This window comes from Pan troglodytes, chromosome X, assembly GCF_028858775.2.
Source record: "Pan troglodytes isolate AG18354 chromosome X, NHGRI_mPanTro3-v2.0_pri, whole genome shotgun sequence".
In the NCBI taxonomy this organism is placed as follows: domain Eukaryota; kingdom Metazoa; phylum Chordata; class Mammalia; order Primates; family Hominidae; genus Pan; species Pan troglodytes.
Genome location: NC_072421.2, coordinates 85,933,315 through 85,957,720, shown reverse-complemented (window position 1 = coordinate 85,957,720; position 24,406 = coordinate 85,933,315).

The following is a 24,406-nucleotide window of genomic DNA, read 5'->3' as shown; positions in this document are numbered from 1 at the left end:
AAGATCCCAAAAGTAAATGCAACAAAAACAAAAATAAATAAACAAATGGGACCCGCCTAAATTAAAAAGCTTCTGCACAAGAAAAGAAATAATTAGCTGAGTAAATAGACAACCAATGGAATGGGAGGAAACATTTCCACACTATAAATCCATCAAAGGACTGGTATCCAGAATCTACAAAGAACTCCAACAAATCAGCAAGAAAAAATCTAAATAATTCCATCAGAAAGTTGGCCAATCATATGAACGTATTTCTCAAAAGAAGATACATAAATGGCCAACAGACATGAAATAAATGCTCAACATCGCTAATCATCAGGGAAATGCAATTTAAAACCACAATGAAATACCATCTTACCTCTGCAAGAATGGCCATAATTAAAAGTAAAAAAAAAAAACAAAAAAAAACAATAGATGTTGGCATGAATGTTTAAAAGGAAATGCTTAAACACAGCTAGTGGGAATGTATGAATGTATTTTAGTATAGCCTCTATGGTAAACAGTATGGAGATTACTCAAAGAACTAAAAGTAGGTCTACCATTCGATCCAGCAATCCCACTACTGGGTATCTACCAGAAGGAAAATAAGTCATTATGTGAAAAAGACACATGCACATGTAAGCTTATTACAGTCCAGTTCACAATTGCAAAGTTATAGAACCAACCTAAATGCCTATTGACAAGAAAACATGTTATGGTCCGGGCATGGTGGCTCATTCCTGTAATCCCAGCACTTTGGGAGGCTGAGGCAGGCAGATCATGAGGTCAAGAGATCGAGACCATCCTGGCCAACATGGTGAAACCCTGTCTCTATTAAAAATACAAAAATTATCTGGGTGTGATGGCACGTGCCTGTAGTCCCAGCTACTTGGGAGGCTGAGGCAGGTGATTTCCTTGAACCCGAAGGCGGAGGTTGCAGTGAGCCCAGATCGTGCCACTGCACTCCAGCCTGGTGACAGAGCAAGACTCCATCTCAAAAAAGAAAAGAAAAGAAAAGAAAAGAAAAAAGAAAAGAAAAGAAAAGAAAAGGAAACGTGGTATATATACACCATGGACTACTACTCAGCCATAAAAAGAAACAAAATAATGTCTTTTGCAGCTACTTGAATGGAGCTAGAGGCCATTATTTTAAGTGAAGTAACTCAGGAATGGAAAATCAAATACCATATGTTCTCACTTATAAGTGGGAGTTAAACTGTGAGTACGCAAAGGCATACAGAGTGATATAATGTACTTTGTAGTATCAGAAGAGGGAAGGTGGGAGGGGGGTGTGGAATAAAAAGCGACATATTGGGTACAATGTACACTGTTCCATTGATGGGTGACTAAAATCTCAGAATTCACCACTATATAATGCATCCATGTAACCAAAAAACACTTGTATCCCAAAGTTATTGAAATAAAAATAATATTTTAAAAAATTTTTAAAAAGAGGCACTGAGTCACCCGCTAAAATTTTGAGGATTTCCTTTTTTTGCAAATGAAAAATTAACAGAGGCCCAGTGAGGTAAAATGGTTTGTGTAGAATTATAGAACTAATTGGCAGCCATGACCTGAGGCCCAGGTTTTGCCTCTGCTTGTCACAGGTTAAGCAGTGTACAAGTTAAGATTTATAGAAAGGGAGCTTCTAAGATAAGAGCGAAAAATACAATGGTATATAATATCATCAGCCATAGCCATTCCCAAAGTTATTCTTTTATAAGCTAATGCATCTAACCAGCTGACAGGGTAGATGAAACTGGTTGAGTATAGTTCAAAATGCATTATTTCTTCGGAAAACATAATAAAGTCACTCTAAAACTCAGGCTTTTACACATGTAACTCCAAAAGTAAGCTTCACTCTATATACATTTTATGTAAGAAAAATATATTTTTTGGGCCGGGCACGGTGGCTCACGCCTGTAATCCCAGCACTTTGGGAGGCTGAGGCAGGTGGATCACCTGAGGTCAGGAGTTTGAGACCAGCCTGGACAACATGGTGAAATCCCTTCTCTACTAAAAAATACAAAAATTACCCGGGCGTGGTGGTGGGTGCAAGTAATTCCAGCTACTTGTGAAGCTGAGGCAGGAGAATCATTTGAACCCGGGAGGCAGAGGTTGTAGTGAGCCAAGATTGCGCCACTGCGCTCCAGCCTGGGTGACAGAGCGAGACTCCATCTCAAAAAAAAAAAAAAAAAAAAAATATATATATATATATATATATTTCTTTTTTTTTAAATTATACTTTAAGTTCTAGGATACATGTGCACAACATGCAGGTTTGTTACATATGTATACATGTGCCATATTGGTGTGCTGCACCCATTAACTTATTTACATTAGGTATATCTCCTAATGCTATCCCTCCCCCCTTCCCCCACCCCATGACAGGCCCCAGTATGTGATGTTCTACTTCCTGTGTCCAAGTGTTCTCATTGTTCAATTCCCACCTATGAGTGAGAACATGTGGTGTTTGGTTTTCTGTCCTTACGATAGATTGCTGAGAATGATGGTTTCCAACTTCATCCGTGTCCCTACAAAGGACATGAACTCATCCTTTTTTATGGCTGCATAATATTCCATGGTGTATATGTGCCACATTTTCTTAATCCAGTCTATCATTGTTGGACATTTGGCTTGGTTCCAAGTCTTTGCTATTGTGAACAGTGCCGCAATAAACATATGTGTGCATGTGTCTTTATAGAAGCATGATTTATAATCCTTTGGGTATATACCCAGTAATGGGATGGCTGGGTCAAATGGTATTTCTAGTTCTAGGTCCCTGAGGAATCACCACACTGTCTTCCACAATGGTTGAACTAGTTTACAGTCCCACCAACAGTGAAAAAGTGTTCCTATTTCTCCACATCATCTCCAAAACCTGTTGTTTCCTGACTCTTTAACGATTGCCATTCTAACTGGTGTGAGATGGTATCTCATTGTGGTTTTGATTTGCATTTCTCTGATGGCCAGTGATGATGAGCCTTTTTTCATGTGTCTTTTGGCTGCATAAATGTCTTCTTTTGAGAAGTGTCTGTTTATATCCTTTGCCCAGTTTTTGATGGTGTTGTTTGTTTTTTTCTTGTAAATTTGTTTGAGCTCTTTGTAGATTCTGGATATTAGCCCTTTCTCAGATGAGTAGATTACAAAAATTTTCTCCCATTCTGTAGGTTGCCTGTTCACTCTGATGGTAGTTTCTTTTGCTGTGCAGAAGTTCTTAAGTTTAATTAGATCCCATTTGTCAATTTTGGCTTTTGTTGCCATTGCTTTTGGTGTTTTAGACATGAAGTCCTTGCCCATGCCTATGTCCTGAATGGTATTGCCTAGGTTTTCTTCTAGGGATTTTTTGGTTTTAGGTCTAACATTTAAGTCTTTAATCCATCTTGAATTAATTTTTATATAAGGTGTAAGGAAGGGATCCAGTTTCAGCTTTCTACATATGGCTAGCCAGTTTTCCCAGCACCATTTATTAAAAAGGAAATCCTTTCCCCATTTCTTGTTTTTGTCAGGTTTGTCAAAGATCAGATGGTTGTAGATGTGTGGTATTATTTCTGAGGGCTCTGTTCTGTTCCATTGGTCTATATCTCTGTTTTGGTACCAGTACCATACTGTTTTAGTTACTGTAGCCTTGTAGTATAGTTTGAAGTCAGGTAGCAAGGTGTCTCCAGCTTTGTTCTTTTGGCTTAGGATTCGCTTGGCAATGTGGGCTCTTTTATGGTTCCATATGAACTTTAAAGTAGTTTTTTCCAATTCTATGAAGAAGGTCATTGGTAGCTTGATGGGGACGGCATTGAATCTATAAATTACCTTGGACAGTATAGCCATTTTCACGATATTGATTCTTCCTATTCATGAGCATGGAATATTCTTCCATTTGTTTGTGTCCTCTTTTATTTCATTGAGCAGTGGTTTGTAATTCTCCTTGAAGAGGTCCTTCACATCCCTTGTAAGTTGGATTCCTAGGTATTTTATTCTCTTTGAAGCAATTGTGAATGGGAGTTCACTCATGATTTGGCTCTCTGTTTGTCTGTTATTGGTGTATAAGAATGGTTGTGATTTTTGCACATTGATTTTATATCCTGAGACTTTGCTGAAGTTGCTTATCAGCTTAAGGAGATTTTGGGCTGAGACACACATAGGCTCAAAATAAAGGGATGGAGGAAGATCTACCAAGCAAATGGAAAACAAAAAAAGGCAGGGGTTGCAATGCTAGTCTCAGATAAAACAGTCTTTAAACCAGCAAAGATAAAAAGAGACAAAGAAGGCCATTTCATAATGGTAAAGGGATCAATTCAACAAGAAGAGCTAACTATCTTAAATATATATGCATCCAATGCAGGAGCACCCAGATTCATAAAGCAAGTCCTTAGAGACCTACAAAGAGACTTAGACTCCCACACAATAATAATGGGAGACTTTAACACCCCACTGTCAACATTAGACAGATCAGTGAGACAGAAAGTTAACAAGGATATCCAGAAATAGAACTCAGCTCTGCACCAAGCGGGCCTAATAAACATCTACAGAACTCTCCACCCCAAATCAACAGAATATACATTCTTCTCAGCACCACATTGCACTTATTCCAAAATTGACCACATAGTTGGAAGTAAAGCACTCCTCAGCAAATGTAACAGAACAGAAATTATAACAAACTCTCTCTCAGACCACAGTGCAATCAAACTAGAACTCAAGATTAATAAACTCGCTCAAAACCACTCAACTACATGGAAACTGAGCAACCTGCTCCTGAATGACTACTGGGTACATAAGGAAATGAAGGTAGATATAAAGATGTTCTTTGAAACCAATGAGAACAAAGACACAACATACCAGAATCTCTGGGACACATTTAAAGCAGAGTGTAGAGGGAAATTTATAGCACTAAATGCCCACAAGAGAAAGCAGGAAAAATCTAAAATTGACACCCTAACATCACAATTGAAAGAACTAGAGAAACAAGAGCAAACACATACAAAAGCTAGCAGAAGGCAAGAAAAAACTAAGATCAGAGCAGAACTGAAGGAGATAGAGACACAAAAAAAAACCTTCAAAAAATTAATGAATCCAGGAGCTGTCTTTTTGAAAAGATCAACAAAATTGTTAGACTGCTAGCAAGACTAATAAAGAAGAAAAGAGAGAAGAATCAAATAGATGCAATAAAAAATGATAAAGGGGATATCAGCACTGATCGTACAGAAATACAAACTACCATCAGAGAATACTATAAACATCTCTATGCAAATAAACTAGAAAATCTAGAAGAAATGGATAAATTCCTGGACACATACACCCTCCCAAGACTAAACCAGGAAGAAGTTGAGTCCCTGAATAGACCAAAATTGAGGCAATAATTAATAGCCTACCAACCAAAAAAAGTCCAGGAACAGACGGATTCACAGCTGAATTCTACCAGAGGTACAAGGAGAAGTTGCTACCATTCCTTCTAAAACTATTCCAATCAATAGAAAAAGAGGGAATCCTCCCTAGCTCATTTTATGAGGCCAATATCATGCTGATACCAAAGCCTGGCAGAGACACAACAAAAAAAGAGAATTTTAGACCAATATTCCTGATGACCCTCGATGCAAAAATCCTCAATAAAATACTGGCAACCCGAATCCAGCTGCACAGCAAAAAGCTTATCCACCATGATCAAGTGGGCTTCATCCCTGGGATGCAAGGCTGGTTCAACATATGCAAATCAATAAATGTAATCCCTCATATAAACAGAACCAAAGACAAAAACCACATGATTATCTCAATGGATGCAGAAAAGGCCTTTGACAAAATTCAACAGCCCTTCATGCTAAAAACTCTCAATAAATTAGGTATTGATGGGACGTATCTCAAAATAATAAGAGCTATTTATGACAAACCCACAGCCAATATCATACAGAATGAGCAAGAATGGGAAGCATTCCCTTTGAAAACTGGCAGAAGACAGGGATGCCCACTCTCACCACTCCTATTCAACATAGTGTTGGAAGTTCTGGCCAGGGCAATCAGGCAGGAGAAAGAAATAAAGGGTATTCAATTAGGAAAAGAGGAAGTCAAATTGTCCCTGTTTGCAGATGACAGGATTGCATATTTAGAAAAATAATATATTTCATTAAACCCCAGTGTATACACTACTGTGAAAAATTTCACTCTGCTCCTATCATAATGCTCATTTGTTAAATTTTAAGTTAAATGATGGAAAGCAAACAGCAATTCTGCAAGGGGAAATCAAATTCCACCTAATACTGAAGGTCTGTTACAATCTGCTCTAGGGTGTAATGATGAAGTGTAAACATGGAATGCATCTTAAGCCCTCCTCTAGTGGCTTTGAACAAAAGTGCACAGGATACAAAGATGATGTGACAACACATATTATATATTTTGTGACATACACCAGATGAATTGTTTTATTTTAATTTATTTCAATGTTATTTTATGATTATAAAATTATTGGGAACTTGTGGAAGAAAATTGGAAAACATAAAAAATTAAGTTTATCCATAAATATAAAATTAAACGAAAAAAACCAAAAAGATTAAGTATGTTAAGCAGAAATGGAGAAGATATTTTAAAAGTCTCAAATAAAATTCTACCAAGGAAAACAACAGTGTCGGAGATTAAATATACACTCAGTGAGAGTAATGCCAAATTTGACATTGTAGTAAAAATGATTAGTAAGAAAACCTAGGCAATATCATTCAGGACATAGGCACGGGCAAAGACTTCATGACTAAAACACCAAAAGCAATGGCAACAAAAGCCAAAATTGATAAAAGGGATCTAACTAAACCCAAGAGCTTCTGCATAGCAAAAGAAACTACCATCAGAGTGAACAGACAACCTCCAGAATGGGAGAAAATTTTTGCAATCTATCTATCTGACAAAGGGCTAATATCCAGAACCTACAAAGAACTTAAATAAATTTACAAGAAAAAAACAACCCCAGCAAAAATTGGGCAAAGGATATGAACAGACACTTCTCAAAAGAAGACATTTATGCAGCCAACAAACATATAAACAAAAGCTCATCATCACTAATCATTAGAGAAATGCAAATCAAAACCACAATGAGATACCATCTCACTCCAGTTAGAATGGCGATCATTAAAATGTCAGGAAACAACAGGTGCTGGAGAGGATGTGGAGAAACAGGAACACTTTTACACTGTTGGTGGGAGTGTAAATTAGTTCAACCATTGTGGAAGACAGTGTGACAATTCCTCAAGGATCTAGAACTAGAAATACCATTTGACCCAGCCATCCCATTACTAGGTATATACCCAAAGGATTATAAATCATGCTACTTTAAAGACACATGCATGCATATGTTTATTGTGGCACTGTTCACAATAGCAAAGACTTGGAACCAACCCAAATACCCATCAATGATAGACTGGATGAAGAAAATGTGGCACATATACACCATGGAATATATGCAGCCATAAAAAGGATGAGATAATGTCCTTCGCAGGGACATGGATGAATCTGGAAACCATTATTCTAAGCAAACTATCACAAGGACAGAAAACCAAACACTGGGGCCTGTCGGGGCTGGGGTGCTAGGAGAGGGGAATCATTAGGAGAAATACCTAATGTAGATGATGGGTTGATGGGTGCAGCAAACCACCATGGCACGTATATACCTATGTAACAAACCTTCACATTCTGCACACGTACCCCAGAATTTAAAGTATAATAATAATAATAAAATGATTAGTAAATAACAGCAGAAACAACCCACACTGAAGCAATCAGAGAAAGAATACTTATTTTGGAAAGTATTAAAGCATCAGTGAATGCTAGGACAATTTCAAGCAGGACAACTTCAAGTTGAACAATTTCAAGCAGTCTCTTACACATGAAATTAGAATATCTGGGAATAGAGACAGAAAAATATTTAAATAATAACGGTCAGTTTTATTCCAATTTTAAAGAAAACTAGACTTCTCTGGATTCAAGATGTTAAACAAACCCCAAGCACAAAACATTTAAAAAATGACCAGATCGTATCCTAATAAAATTGCTGAAAACCATTTTCAAGAAAAAACTTTTCAAATAGCCAGAAGAAAAAAAGACATGTTATATACAGAGGAAGAAAGATAATGATTCCAACACTTCCTTGGAAAAAAAAAAAAGTAAATTAGAAAAAAGTGTAGCAATAACTTTAAAATACTAAAATTTGAAAAAGGTTATCTATCTAGAATTCTACAATCAATAAAAACATCTGTTGCAAACTAAGACCAGAGAGGATTCTGGGAAAATGGTAGAATAAGAAGCAACAGAAATCCGTCTCTTCACCTATACAACAATTGCACTGACAGAATCTGTCTGGTGTAACTATTTTGGAATGCTAGAGTTTATTGAAGGCTTCTAGAGTAAGACTTGGACAGTAAATTGTGGTTAATTTTGGACAATTGTACCTCTTGGAAAATTAGCAACTACACATCCCCCATCCGTAGGCCCAGATATGCACATGTTCCTGGATCAACCTATACATTTGTTTCAGGCTGACAAAAAGGACACCATCCTCCAAATATTGAGGGATCTATACTTTGATTTCTGATTGATGCTTCTGATCACAGAAGTACAGACAAAGAGGTTGGTGGCCATTTTTTGTGTACCTTTACCCATATTTGCAAGCCCCTCTGCCTCCTGTTAAAGTAACTTTCAGAGTGTTTAAGGACAAGTGCTCTTTTTATTTAATTTGCTTTTCTCTTCTTCTTTTGGGAGGTAGTCATTAAAGGCTAGAACATCTGAGAGCAACTATGTGTTTAGTCCATTACAGCATTGCTATAAAGAAATACCTGAGTCTGGGTAAGTCATAAAGAAAAGAGGTTTAATTGGCTCATGGTTCTGCAGGCTACATAGGAAGCATAGCCCCAGAATCTGCTCAGCTTCTCGGGAGGCTTCAGGGAGCTTTTACTCATGGCAGAGAGCAAATCAGGAGCAGGCACATCAAATGGTGAAAGCAGGGGAGGGGAGGTACCACACATGTTTAAACAGCCAGATCTCACGAAAAGTCACTCACTACTGTGAGGACAGCACCAAGCCATGAAAGATCCACCCCCATGTCCCAAGCACCTTCCCCAGGAACCGTCTCCAACATTGGTGATCACATTTCAACATGAGATTCAGGCAAGGACAAATATCCAAACTATATGAAACTGCATAAACAGAGAAAACTAGCAAATGATCACATATGCCAAGAGTCATAAAAAAAATCATGAGATGACCATAAAGTTTACACTTCAGGATGATCCTTGACACAGAGACAGCCTAAAATAATTAAAAGAGAATAAAATAGAAGAAAAAAAACAATAATTAAATTTTAAAAAGCAGTGTACCCTGGAGAGGAGAAAGAATCTGATTTCCAGAGTTGCAATATTATTAGACTCAAGTGTCCATTTATGAAGCAAAACTTACAATACACACAAAGAAACAGGGAATTATGGCCCATCCAAAGGGAAAAAATCAACAGGAACAGCCTATGAAAAAACCTGATAAAAGATCTACTAGACAAAGAGTTTAAAACAACTGTCTTAAAGGTGCTCAAAGAACTAAACAAAAATGTAGAGAAAGTCAAGAAAATGATATATGAACAAAATGGAAATATCAATAAAGAGATGGAAAATCTAAAAAGAAACCCAAAAGAAATTTTAGTGCTAAAAAATACAATAACTTTTGAACTTTGAAAAATTCACTAGAGAGATTCAAAGACAGATTTGAACATGCAGAAGAATCAATATGCACAAAGTTAGATCAATGAAAATTATTGAGTCTGAGGGACAAAAGAAAAAGTATTAAGGAAAAGTGAATTGAGCCTAAGGCACCTGTGGAACAATGAATCAGGCTAACATGTATGTTCTGGGAGTTACAGAAAGAGACGAGAAAAGAAAAGGAAAGGGAAGGAAGACAACATTGCAGGAAATGAGGGGGAAAAAAGGCAAAAGGTACACAGAAAACATATGGAAAAAGAGCAGAAGTGAGTCCCCCATTTATCAGTAATCCCTTCAAATGTAAGTGGATTAAACTGTCCAATCAAAAGACAAAGATGAGCAGAATGAATAAAAGCAAATGATCCAACTACATGCTTTCAACAAAAGTCTCATTTTAGATCTAAAAGCACTTAGAAATTGAAAGAGAAAAGGTGAAAAAAGATGTTCCATGGAAGCAGTAACCAAAGAGAGGAGGGATAGCTATATTAATATTAGAGGAAGATAATTATTAATTCAAAAAAGTTTCTAAGAGACAAAGAAGAACATTATATATTAACAAATGGTAAAATACAGCAAGAATATATAACAACTATAAGCATGCATGCATCTAGTGACAGACCATCAAAATATATATAGCAAAAACTGACAGAACTGCCCAAAAGTTCCTAGATTTTTTAAAAATTTTACTTTAAGTTCTGTGATACATGTGCAGAATGTACTGGCTTATTGCATGCGCCATGATAGCTTACTGCACCTATCAACCTGTCATCTAGGTTTTGAGTCCTGCATGCATTAGGTATTTACCCTAATGCTCTACCTCTACTTGCCCACCACCCTACAACAGGCCCCGGTATGTGTTGTTTCCCTCCCTGTGTCCGTGTGTTCTCAATGTTCAACTCCCACTTGTGAGTGAGAACATGCTGTGTTTGGTTTTCTGTTCCTGTGTTTGTTAGTTTGCTGAGGATGATGGTTTCCAGCTTCATCCATGTTTCTGCAAAGGACATGAGCCCATTCTTCTTTATGGCTGCATAGTATTCCATGGTGTATACATACCATGTTTTCTTTGTCCAGTCTATCATTGGTGGGCATTTGGGTTGGTTCCATGTCTTTGCTACTGTAAATAGTGCTGCAATAAACAAACATGTGAATGTATCTTTATAGTAGAATAATTTATGATCCTTTGAGTGTATGCCCAGTAATGAGATTGCTGGGTCAAATGGTATTTCTAGTTCTAGATCCTTGAGGAATCATGACACTGTCTTGCACAAAGTTGAACTAATTTACATTCACACTAACAGTGTAAAAGTGTTGCTATTGCTCCACAGCCTCGCCAGCATCTATTGTTTCCTGACTTTTTAATAATTGCCATTCTTACTGGAGTCAGATGGTATCTCACTGTGGTTTTGATTTGCATTTCTCTAATGATTAGTGATGATGAGCTTTTTTTCATATGTCTGTTGGCAGTGTAAATGTCTTCTTCTGAGAAGTGTCTGTTCATATCCCTTGCCCACTTTTTGATGGGGTTGTTTGTTTTTTTCTTGTAAATTTGTTTAAGTTTCTTATAGATTCTGGTTATTAGTCCTTTGTCAGATGGGTAGATTGTAAAAATTTTCTCCCATTCTATAGGTTGCCTGTTCACTCTGATTCTAGTTTCATTTGCTGTGCAGAATATCTTTAGTTTAATTAGATCCCATTTGTCAATTTTAGGTTTTGTTGACATTGTTTTTGGTATTTTTGTCATTAAGTCTTTGTCCATGCCTATGTCCTGAATGTTATTGCCTAGATTTTCTTCTAGAGTTTTATGGTTTGGGGCTTTACATTTAAGTCTTTCATCTATGTTGAGTTAATTTTTGTATAAGTGTAAGGAAGAGGTCCAGTTTCAGTTTTCTGCGTATGGTTAGCCAGTTTTCCCAGCATCATTTATTACATAAGGAATCTTTTCCCCATTGCTTGTTTTTGTCAGGTTTGTCGAAGATCAGATGGTTGTAGGTGTGTGGTGTTATTTCTGAGGTCTCTGTTCTGTTCTATTGGTCGATATGTCTGTTTTGGTACCACTACCATGCCGTTTGGTTACTGTAGCCTTGTAGTATAGTTTGAAGTCAGGTAGCATGATGCCTCCAGCTTTGTTCTTTTTGCTTAGGATTGTCTTGGCTATATGGGCTCTTTTCTTGGTTCCATATGAAATTTAAAGTAGTTTTTTCTAATTTTGCAAAGAAAGTCAAGGGTAGTTTGTTGAGAAGAGCATTGAATCTATAAATTACTTTGGGCAGTATGGCCATTTTCACGATATTGATTCTTCCTATCCATGAGCATGTAGTGTTTTTCCATTTGTTTGTGTCCTCTCTTATTTCTTTGAGCAGTGGTTTGTAGTTCTCCTCGAAGAGGTCCTTTACATCCCTGGTAAGCTGTATTCCTAGGTATTTTATTATTTTTGTAGCAATTGTGAATGGGAGTTTATCCATGATTTGGCTCTGCTTGTCTATTGTTGGTGTATAGGAATGTTTGTGATTTTTGCACATTGATTTTGTATCTTGAGACTTTGCTGAAGTTGCTTATGAGCTTAAGGAGTTTTGGGGCTGAGATGATGGGGTTTTCCAAATATACAATTATGTCATCTGAAAACAGAGACAATTTGACTCCCTGTCTTCTTATTTGAATATACTTTACTTCCTCCTCTTGCTGGACTGCCCTGGCCAGAACTTCCAATACTATGTTGAATAGGAGTGGTGAGAGAGGGCATCCTTGTCTTGTTCCAGTTTTCAAAGGGAGTATTTCCAGCTTTTGCCCATTCAGGATGATATTGGCAATGGATTTGTCATAAATAGCTCTTATTGTTTTGAGATATATTTCATCAATACTAGTACATTGAGAGTTTTTAACCTGAAGGGATGTTGAATTTTATCGAAGGCTTTTTCTGCATCTATTGAGATAATCACGTGGTTTTTGTCATTGATTCTGTTTATGTAATTGGTTACATTTATTGATTTGCATATGTTGACCCAGCCTTGCATCCCAGGAATGAAGCTGACTTGATCGTGGTGGATAAGCTTTTTGATGTGCTGCTGGATTCTGTTTGCCAGTATTTTATTGAGCATTTTTGCATCGATGCTCATCAAGGATATTGGCCTAAGTTTTTCGTTTTTTTTCGTTGTGTCTCTGCCAGGTTTTGGTATCAGGATGATGCTGGTCTCATAGAATGAGTTAGGGAGAAGTCCCTCCTTTTTGATTGTTTGGAATAGTTTCAAAAGGAATGGTACCAGCTCCTCTTTATACCTCTGGTAGAATTCAACTGTGAATACATCCGGTCCTGTGCTTTTCTCAGTTGATAGGCTATTAATTACTGCCTCAATTTCAGGATTTGTTATTGGTTTATTCAGGGATTTGACTTCTTTCTGCTTTAGTCTTGGGAGGGTGTATGTGTCCAGGAATTTATCCATTTCTTTTAGATTTTCTAGTTTATTTGCAGAGAGTTGTTTATACTATTCTCGGATGGTAGTTAGTATTTCTGTGGGGTCAGTGGTGATATCCCCTTTATCATTTTTTATTGTGTCTATTTGATTCTTTTCTCTTTCTTCTTTATTAGTCTAGCTAGTGATCTATCCATTTTGTTAACTTTTTCAAAAACCAGCTCCTGTATTCATTGATATTTTGAAAGGTTTTTCGTGTCTCTATCTCCTTCAGTTCTGCTCTGATCTTAGTTATTTCTTGTCTTCTGCTAGCTTTTTTATTTGTTTCCTCTTACTTCTCTATTTCTTGAATTGTGATATTAGGGTGTCGACTGAGATTTTCCAGCTTTCTGATGTGGGCATTTAGTGCTGTAAATTTCCCTCTTAACACTGCTTTAGCTGTGTCCCAAAGATTCTGGTAAGTTGTCTCTTTGTTCTCCTCGGCTTCAAATAATTTCTTGATTTCTGGCTTAATTTTGTTATTTACCCAGGAACTGTTCAGGAGCGGGTTGTTCAACTTGCATATAGTTGTACGGTTTTGAGTGAGTTTCTTAATCCTGATTACTAATTTGATTGCACTGTGGTCTGAGAGACTTTGTTATTATTTCATTTCTTCTGCATTTGCTGAGGAGTGTTTTACTTCCAATTATGTGGTCGATTTTAGAATAAGTATAATGTGGCACTAAGAAGAATGTTTATTCTGTTGTTTCAGGGTGGAGAGTTCTGTAGATGTGTATTAGGTCCACTTGATCCTGAGCTGTAAGTCCTGTATATCCTTATTAATTTTCTGTCTCACTGATCTGTCTAATATTGGCAATGGGGTGTTACATTCTCCCACTATTATTACATGGGAGTGTAAGTCTCTTTGTAGGTCTCTAAGAACACACTTTATGAATCTGGGTGCTCCTGTATTGGGTGCACATATATTTACGATAGTTATCTCTTCTTGTTGCATTGATCTCTTTGCCATTATGTAATGCCCTTCTTTGTCTTCTTTGATCTTTGGTGGTTTAAAGTCTGTTTTATCAGAGACTAGAATTGCAACCCTTGCTTTTTTTGCTTTCCATTTGCTTGGTGAATATTCCTCCATCCTTTCATTTTGAGCCTATGTGTGTCTTTGCAAGTGAGATGGGTCTCCTGAATAAAACACACCAATAGGTCTTGACTCTTTGTCTAATTTGCTAGTCTGTGTCTTTTAATTGGGGCAGTTAGTCCATTTACATTTAAGGTTAATATCGTTATGTGTGAATTTGATCCTAGCATCATGATGCTAGCTGGTTATTTTGTACATTAGTTGATGCAGTTTCTTCATAGTGTCATTGGTCTTCATATTTTGATGTGTTTTTGCAGTGGCTGGTGCCCGTTTTTCCTTTCCATATTTAGTGCTTTCTTCAGAAGCTCTTGCAAGGCAGTCCAGGTGATAACAAAATCCATTAGCATTTGCTTGTCTAAAAAGGATTTTATTTCTCCCTTTTTATGAAGCTTAGTTTGGCTGGATATAACATTATGGGTTGAATATTCTTTTCTTTAAGGATGTTGAATATTGGCCTCCACTCTCTTCTGGCATGTAGGGTTTCTGCAGAAAGATCTGCTGTTAGTCTGATGGGTTTCTTTTTGTAGGTGACCTGACCTTTCTCTCTGACTGCCCTTAACATTTTTTCCTTCATTTCAACCTTGGAGAATCTGATGATTATGTGTCTTGGGATTAATCTTCTCGTGGAGTATCTTAGTGGTGTCCTCTGTGTTTCCTGAATTTGAATGTTGGACTGTCTTGCTAGGTTGGGGAAGTTCTCCTGGATAATATCCTTAAGTGTGTTTTCCAACTTGGTTCCATTCTCTCCATCACTTTCAGGTACACCAATCAATCGTAGGTTTGGTCTCTTTACATAGTCCCATATTTCTCGGAGGAAAAGCACCTAGATTTGATAGACATCTTCAGCAAAGTTTCTGGATGTAAAAATCAGTGTACAACTATCAGTAGCATTTCTATATACAAATAATGTCCAAGCTGAGATGCAAATCAAGAATGCAATCTCATTCACAACAACCACAAAAAGTATAAAATATCTAAGAATACAGATAATCAGGGAGGTGAAAGATCTCTACAATGAGAATTACAAAACACTGCTGAAAGACATCAGATGACACAAACAAATGGATAAACATTCCATGGTCATGAATAGAAAGAATTAATATAATTAAAATGAACATATTGCCCAAAGCAATACTCTTCTTGTCAAACTATCAATGACAATTTTCACAGAATCAGAAAAAAAGTTATAAAATTCATAGGCAACCAGAAAATATTCTGAATAGCAAAAGCAATCCTAAACAAAAAGTATAAAGCCAGAGGCATGACACTACCTGACGTCAAAATATACTGCAATGCTACAGTAATCAAAATACCGTGGTACTCATACAAAAACAGACACATAGACCAATGAAACAGGTTTGAAAATCCAAAAGTAAAGCTGCACAACTACAACCATGTGATCTCTGATAATGTTGACAATAATAAGCAATGAGAAAGGACCCCCTATTCAATAAATGGTGAATATATAACTGGTAAGCCATATGCAGTAAGTCGCAACTGGACCACTTCCTTTCACCGTACACAAAATCAACTCAAAGTAGATTAAAGACTTGAATGTAAAACCTAAAACTACAAAACTTTAGAAGAAAACATAGAAAATACCACTGTGGACATTGGCCTTGGAAAGGATTTCATGATAAAGACTCCAAAAACAGTTGCTACAAAAACTAAAATTGGCAACTGGGATCAAATTAAACTGAAGAGCTTCTGTACAACAAAAAACTTACCAACAAGGTAATCCAATAACCTGCACAATGGGATAAAATATTTGCAATTTATTCATCTGACAAAGGTCTAATATTCAAAAACTGTAAGGAACTTAAATAACAAGCAAAAAACAAACAGCCACATTAACAAGGGCCAAAGACATTAAAAGACACTTCTCAAAAGAAGACACACACATGGCCACCAAGCATATGAAAAACTGTTCAACAGCACTAATTATTGGAGACATTCAAATCAAAACCACAATGAGAAATAATCTCATGCCAGTCAGAATGACTATTACTAAAGTCAAAAAATGACAGATGCTGGGAAGGTTATGGAGCATACAGAGCACTTATACGCTGTTAGTGTGGAATATTAATTACTTCACCCACTGTGGAAAGCAGCTCTCAGATTTCTCCAGGAACCTAAAACAAATCTATCATTCAACCCAGCAATCTCAGTGTTGGGTATATACCCAAAGGAATATAAATTGTTCTACTATAAAGACACATGCATGCATATGTTTATCCCAGCACTGTTCACAATAGCAAAGACACAAAATCAACCCAGATGTCCATCAATGGTGAATTTGATAAAGAAAATTTGGTACATATAGACCTTGGAATACTACACACCTATAAAAAGAATGAAATGATGTCCTTTGCAGCAACATGGATGGAGCTGGTGATAATTTTTTTTTTATTTTTTGTTTCCTAGGCTGGAGTGCAGTGGTATGGTCTCAGTTCACCATTCTTTTTTTTTTTTTCATTTTATTATTATTATACTTTAAGTTTTAGGGTACATGTGCACAATGTGCAGGTTAGTTACATATGTATACATGTGCCCTGCTGGTGTGCTGCACCCATTAACTCGTCATTTAGCATTAGGTGTATCTCCTAATGCTATCCCTCCCCACTCCCCCCACCCCACAACAGTCCCCAGAGTGTGATGTTCCCCTTCCTGTGACCATGTGTTCTCATTGTTCAATTCCCACCTATGAGTGAGAACATGCGGTGTTTGGTTTTGTGTCCTTGCGATAGTTTACTGAGAATGATGATTTCCAATTTCATCCATGTCCCTACAAAGGACATGAACTCATCCTTTTTTATGGCTACATAGTATTCCATGGTGTATATGTGCCACATTTTCTTAATCCAGTCTATCATTGTTGGACATTTGGGTTGGTTCCAAGTCTTTGCTATTGTGAATAGTGCCGCAATAAACATACGTGTGCATGTGTCTTTATAGCAGCATGATTTATAGTCCTTTGGGTATATACCCAGTAATGGGACGGCTGGGTCAAATGGTATTTCTAGTTCTAGATCCCTGAGGAATTGCCACACTGACTTCCACAATGGTTGAACTAGTTTACAGTCCCACCAACAGTGTAAAAGTGTTCCTATTTCTCCACATCCTCTCCAGCACCTGTTGTTTCCTGACTTTTTAATGATCACCATTCTAACTGGTGTGAGATGGTATCTCATTGTGGTTTTGATTTGCATTTCTCTGATGGCCAGTGATGGTGTCAGCTCGCTATTCTAAGTGAATTAAAGCAAGAACAGAAAACTAAATACTGCATGATCTCCCTTCTAAGTGGAAGCTAAACATTGAGTACACATGGACACAAAGAAGTAAACAACAGACACCGGGGCATACTTGAGGGTGAAGAGAGGGAGACAGGTGAGGATCAAAAAGCTACCAATCAGGTAGTATGCTCATTACTTGGATGACAAAATAATCTGTACACGAAACCCCTTAACACACAACTTAGCCATGTGACAAACCTGCACATATTCCCCCTGAATCCACAATAAAAGTTGGAAAGAAAAAGAAGACCAAAAAAATGACTTTTGTCCAAAAGACAGCCTGTAACAAATACTGGAGAAGATGTGGAGAAAGGAGAACCCTTGTACACTGTTGGTGGGGCTATAAATTAGTACAGCCAGTAACTATGTAAACCAATATGGATGTTCCTCAAAAAGCTAAAACTAGAACTACCATATGTTTCAGCAATCCCAATAGTGAGTATATATCCAAACAGAGGAAATCAGTATATCAAAGAGGTATCTGTGGTCTCATGTTTATTGCAGCACAATTCACAATAGCCAAGACATGAAATCAGCCCAGGTATCAATTAATGGCTGAATTAATAAAATGTGGTACACATACACAATGGAACATTATTCAGCCATAAAAATCAATGAAGTCCTGTTATTTGCAGCAACAGGTATGGAACCGGAGGACTTATATTAAGTGAAATAAGCCTGGCACAGAAAGACAAATATCACATATTCTCATTCAGATGTGGGAGCTACTTTTTGAAATAACCTGAATGACTCTTCTAAAAGAAATCGATGGTGAAACAGCACTGATCGTCCATGTAGAGTTCTATGTACTCCTGTTCCTAGCAGGTTTCCACTCTAAGTAACTCAGATTACTTTTGTTTACTATTTTTTTTTTTACTTTTGTGTTTTCTGGTCCACAAAAACACAAATAGCAGATTTATGAGAAAAAGCCATGAAAGCGGAGACCTGTGAAAAGTCTAAGTTGCACATTATGATCCCAAGAACAAATAAGTCAAAGAAAGATAAAATGACATCACAAAATTTTCAGTTTAAAAAAATGCATACATAAAATAAATTTGTTGGGGAAAAAGTACATTGCAAGCTAGAAGTAACTCACTGTATACCCACAGGTGTGTGGGGGTCGATAGCGAATCTCATAGAAGCAATTTTTGCCACTTGATAACTATTTGCTGAGTGATTAATTAATTAGTATTATGTTAGAGTCTCTGAAAATATACACTATATTAGTAGGAAATGAAGACTTTCAAAATAAAATGACTTAATGCTTCTACTCACACTTTATATTGGCCATGATAAAGGTCACATAATATGACTGTATATTTATCTTAATAATTATGTTTTACTTCAGGGACTACTTTGTTATTTATATTAGTTATTTACTTCCTAGATATTGCATTAACCTTTTTATGCAAATAAATGAGAGCATACCAAGAAATTTTTTAATAAAACTTATAAGAAGTATGAAAGGAATATATTAATAATTTAAGAAACAGAAAATAGAGGTAGGAACAGTTGAGGTAATATTCCAATTGCTTGCATTTGGTGGGTTGAGACATAGAGATAAAAAAATAATGAGGGATTTTTTTTCCAGTAACCATATAATGTCACTACTTTTCTTTATTTTAAAAACTTTGGGGGCCCTTCAGGTGGATGGGGGTGAGACAGCAAATCTCATAGAAGTAATTTTTGCCACTTGATAACTATTAGCTGAGTGACAAAAGTCAGGCACCATCTTGATGTCCCTTTTCTAATTGTCCTGTCTGTGCTTTGCTTCTCTGTTCTTTGCTTCTCTGTTCTTGTTTACTTTTTTGAGGAAGAGAGGTGGAGGATGAGTTAAGTTGTTCTCTTTCTTTTTAAATTATTCTATTTTATCTCTTCTCTTGAGTGTCCAGTTATTTCACTTTACACTATTTTTTAACTGGCTTTCAGATGAAAATATGTGCACTAACATACCACATTCCACTTTCCAAAATTATTCTACCTTATGCTTCAGGTTTGGAAAATAGGGTATAGACCTGTGTCTCCTTGTAAGTCCCTGCTAAACATAACGATATACCCTTAAAAATACAAATAGCTGGGATTATAGGCGTGAGCCACCGCCCCTGGCCGAGGCGGGTGGATCACGAGGTCAGGGGATCGAGACCATCCTGGCTAACACGGTGAAACCCCGTCTCTACTAAAAATACAAAAAAGTAGCCGGGCGTGGTGGCGGACGCCTATAGTCCCAGCTACTCGGGAGGCTGAGGCAGGAGAATGGCGTGAACCCGGGAGGCGGAGCTTGCAGTGAGCCTAGATCGCGCCACTGCACTCGAGCCTGGGCGACAGAGCGAGACTCCGTCTCACACACACACACACAAAATACAAATAGCAACAAAATGAGAATACTGAAAGATGGTAAGACAAAGGCAAACCGGTTTGGGATCCCAGCACTAGAGGAACAACATAGTAGTAGGGCATTTTAGGGCTCCCACTTAACAGAAGAAGTTGACACACAGTCTTTTGTAACTGCAAACAGCAACAGAACGCAACTCAAATAGACCAATCTGGATCAAAAAGGAGTCCCTCTGACAACACTAGACTAACTGGCAGAACCGGCAAGGGACATCAATCGAAATTCCTTGCAAAATTAAGCAGTCCAGGAAAGTGCTGCCCTTTTTCTGCTGACCTAAAACTGCCTTTTTCTGCTTACGAGGTAACTGAAGATGGAAAGACTAGGGAGGTGAGGGAGAGTGAGAGAAAAACTAACAGAAGGTACTCTAGAAACATTCAATAAAATACACTCACAGCTACTATAAATAAAGCAAGGTGGAATTCTAAAAAAGTATGTAAGTATTACAAAGGAAGAGAGGAAAAAATAAACAGTACAATAAGAACCAGAGTAAATACAGAGAAAACAAAAATGAATAAATGAATGCATGAATAAATAAATAAGTAAATAAATAAATAAATAGCTAAATTCTAACTGCAAGAATTGTTTTAGATATAGGAAATCTTATTCCAAAATTTATAAGGATAGGTACAGATTTTATAACAGCTAAAATAATTTTGACAAAAATAAAGTGAGAAGAATCACCCTGTACAACACTAAGTCTTACCATAAGACTATAGCAACCAAAATTGTGTGGTATTGGTGGAAGGACACATACATAGATCAATGAAACAGAACTTAGAAATGGAGTCTAACAAATATGCTCAACGGATTTTTTGCACAATTGTAGAAGCAATTCAGTGGAGGAAGAAAAGCCTTTTTGACAAATGGATCTGCAGCAATTGAATTTCCATAGGCCAAAAGAGAAAAAAGGAAAAGAAAAACAAACCAAAATTCTACAACTTGAACCTCATACATTATGCAAAAATTAACTAAAAATATATCATGAACTTAAATGTAAACTATAAAACTGTAAAACTTTAAGAAAATAATAGGAGAAAATCTCTGGGATCCAAGCAACAACTTCTTAGACTTGACTCCAAAAGCATAATCTATCAAAGAAAAAATGGATAAATTGGACATAATCAAACAACAACAACAACAACAAAATACTTTTGCTCTGTGAATGGTCATGTGAAGAGAAAGAAAAGAGAAGATCTAGACTGGAAGAAAGTATACAAATCATATATTCACCAAAAGACTAGTGTTTAGAATGTATAAGGAACTTTCAAACTCAACAGTTAAAAAAAAATCTAATTAGAAAACGCGCCAAAAAAAAATGTGAACAGACATTTTACCAAAGATCGTATAAATACAGCAAATCAGCATGAGAAGATATGTTAAATATCATTATTCATCAGAGAAATGCAAATTGAAACCATAATGCATATTATTATGTGCCTATCTAAATTGATAAATTAAAACTAGCAATAACAACAAAGGCTGGTGAGGATGCATGCAGAGAAACTAGGCCACTATACAAGCTGGTGGAAATAAAAGTTGGTACAGCCACCCTAGAAATTAGTCTGGCCATTTTTTATAAAACAAAATATGCAATTACCATATAACTAATCAATTGCACTCCTGGGCTATTATCCTTAAAAAAATGAAAACTTAAGTTCATTTTAAAAACCCTGCTCAACAAGGTTCATAGCAGCTTATTCATAATATCCAAGACCTAGAAACAGTTTAGATGTATCCTGTATCCCAAAGTGTGAATGGTTATACAAACTGGTACAGCTATACTGTGAAGTATCATTCAGCAAATAGATATATCTACTGGAAATTAAGCTAAGTGAAAGAGAGAGAAAGAGAGTGAGAGAGAAGGGGGGTGTAAGAGGTAATTCCATAATGCTGCATACTATATGATTCTATTTACACAACATTTTTAAAGTGACAAAAATTTAGATAGATTAGTGGTTTTCAGAACCTAGGGAGTATGGAGGGTGGGGGTGGGGCTGAATGTTGTTATTAAAGAACAGGAGGGATCCTTGTGGTAATGGAATTTTTTTGTATCTTGTCTGTGGCAATGGATGCATGAACTTAACACATGTGATAAAATTGTGTAAGACTAATTAGACACACACAAATGAGTATAAGTAAAATGACATCTAAAGAGATAGGTAGAGTGTATCAATGTCAGTATCTTGGCTGTGATTTTGTATTATAGGTTTTAAAGATGTTATTAATATTACTTGGGGAAACTGGGTAAGGCATACTTGGGATCTCATTATTATTTATTACAACTGCATGTGAATCTACAATAATCTCAAAGCAAATTGTAATTATAAAAAATTTCCCACCCTCCAACCTTTCTGAGTCTCCAGTGTCTATTATTCCACATTCTATGTTTATGTGTCCAAATTATTTAGCTCCTACTTATAAATGAGAATACGCAGTATTTGACTTTTTGTGTCTGAGTTTTTTCACTTAAGGTAATGGTCTCCAATTCCATCAATGTTGCTGCAAAAAACATTATTTCATACTTTTTATGACTGAATAGTATTCCATTTTGTGTATGTATATGTATATATACACCACATTTTCTTATCCAGTCATTGATGAATACTTACTTAGGTTGATTCCATATCTTTGCTATTCTGAATAGTGCAGGTATGTTTTTGATATAATGATTCCTTTTCCTTCGAATAGATACCCAGTGGTGGGATTGCTGGATTGAATGCAATTCTATTTTATTTCTTTGAGGAATCTCCATACTGTTTTCCATAGAGTTTGTACTAATTTATATTCCCACCAACACTGCATAAATGTTCACTTTTCTCTACATCCTCATCAACATCTGTTATTTTTTGACGTTTTAATAATAGCCATTATAACTGGCATAAGATGATACATCATTGTGGTTTTAATTTGCATTTCTCTGATGTTTAGTGTTGTGGAATATTTTTTCCTATGCTTCTTGGCCATTTTTAAGTATTCTTTTGAAAAATGTCTTTTCATATATGTTGCCCAATTTTTAATGGGGTCATTTGTTGTTGTTGTTGTTGTTGTTGTTGTTAGGTGTTAATTTATTTGTATTTGCCCATCATGGGATTTGCTCGGCAACTTGGATCTGTGGAATGAAGTCATTCATCAATTTTGGAAGTCTTGCTTATTGCCTCTACACATATTACTTCTGCCCATACCTTCAAGATACTGGGACATTTGGTTTGAAAACTCCCTAGATGCCCAGCAGAACTTTTCATGGAACTATCATTCAATCTGAGACTTTTCCAACTCAATTCCTCTTTTCCTTATCTTTTCTTCTTCAGGTATTATATCTGCATTGCAGCCTGAAGATCTCTCAACGATCTCCTACACTGTTCTCTAATACATATCTTTCACATCTAATCTCACCTTAGTGTCTGCTTTTTGTTGGGCCTGAATTAATGCAAGTGGCTCTGAATGTAATTCAAGAAAACAGGCAATAAAATGAGGATTTAGAATTGGCTCACTCACTTTCTAGTGAGCAAAGAGGCTGCAACACTTAATAGGCAATGGATAGTCCTTGGAACAAGGTGGCAACAAAGTACCTAAAATTTTTTACCATTGGTGACAGGAGATTATCTTGGTTGATTAGATCTGCCTTGTGAGTGTGATTATTCAGACATCTGACAGACATGGGGTGAAGTACCTAAAAGGACAGTAAGTTTAATTGGTTAATGAAAAATTACATTGACTTTCTACAGAGGGATAAGAAAACAAAACTGAGTGTCATTAACAATCAGCTAAAGATAAGCTTAAAAATCCAGAAGTCCTGTTTGTTAATTAACCAGGAATCCCTTATCTGCTACTATGGAAGAGCAAGTAGAAATGAGAAGCAGACTAAAGGAATTATAGTTAATATCATAGAGCTCCAGGGATGTTGGTATGCCCAGTCAACTTATATCTGTTATACTAAGATGAGCACCCAGATTGAGAAAAACCAGGACCCTGAAACATGGGCTAGAGACATTGGGATGTATGTTTTTGATGACGTTGTCTTTGAAGACTCCCAAAAACTTTATAGTTCTCACAAGTGGCCCATTGTAATTTCCCCCATGTTAAAAGCACTGAAAGGTAAAATGTGCTCTCTTCCAGAGATGCCAACATGTCTTGTCTTCACTGCCAGGCTGGTAATTAGAGTTGAATCTTATTCTAATTTTAAGATACAGGACATATTAATATAAGAGGTGACCAGGTCCCTAGATAGAAGGACACTGTAACACCACAGCAAGTATTTATGCAGATTCTCTCAGTTCTTTCCTAATGAAAGCTATGGTTATTCATTCAGATGGCCATATGTGAAATAAAGGGGAGAAACAGATAGTTTGAGAACTATTAGACAGAGGGTCTAAGTTGACTTTGATACTCAAAAACCCAAAATATTATCAACATCTCCTTGTAAGAGGAGGAAGTTACATTGGGAAAGTAATAAATGAAGTCCTGGCTGAAGTTTGGTTCACACGATC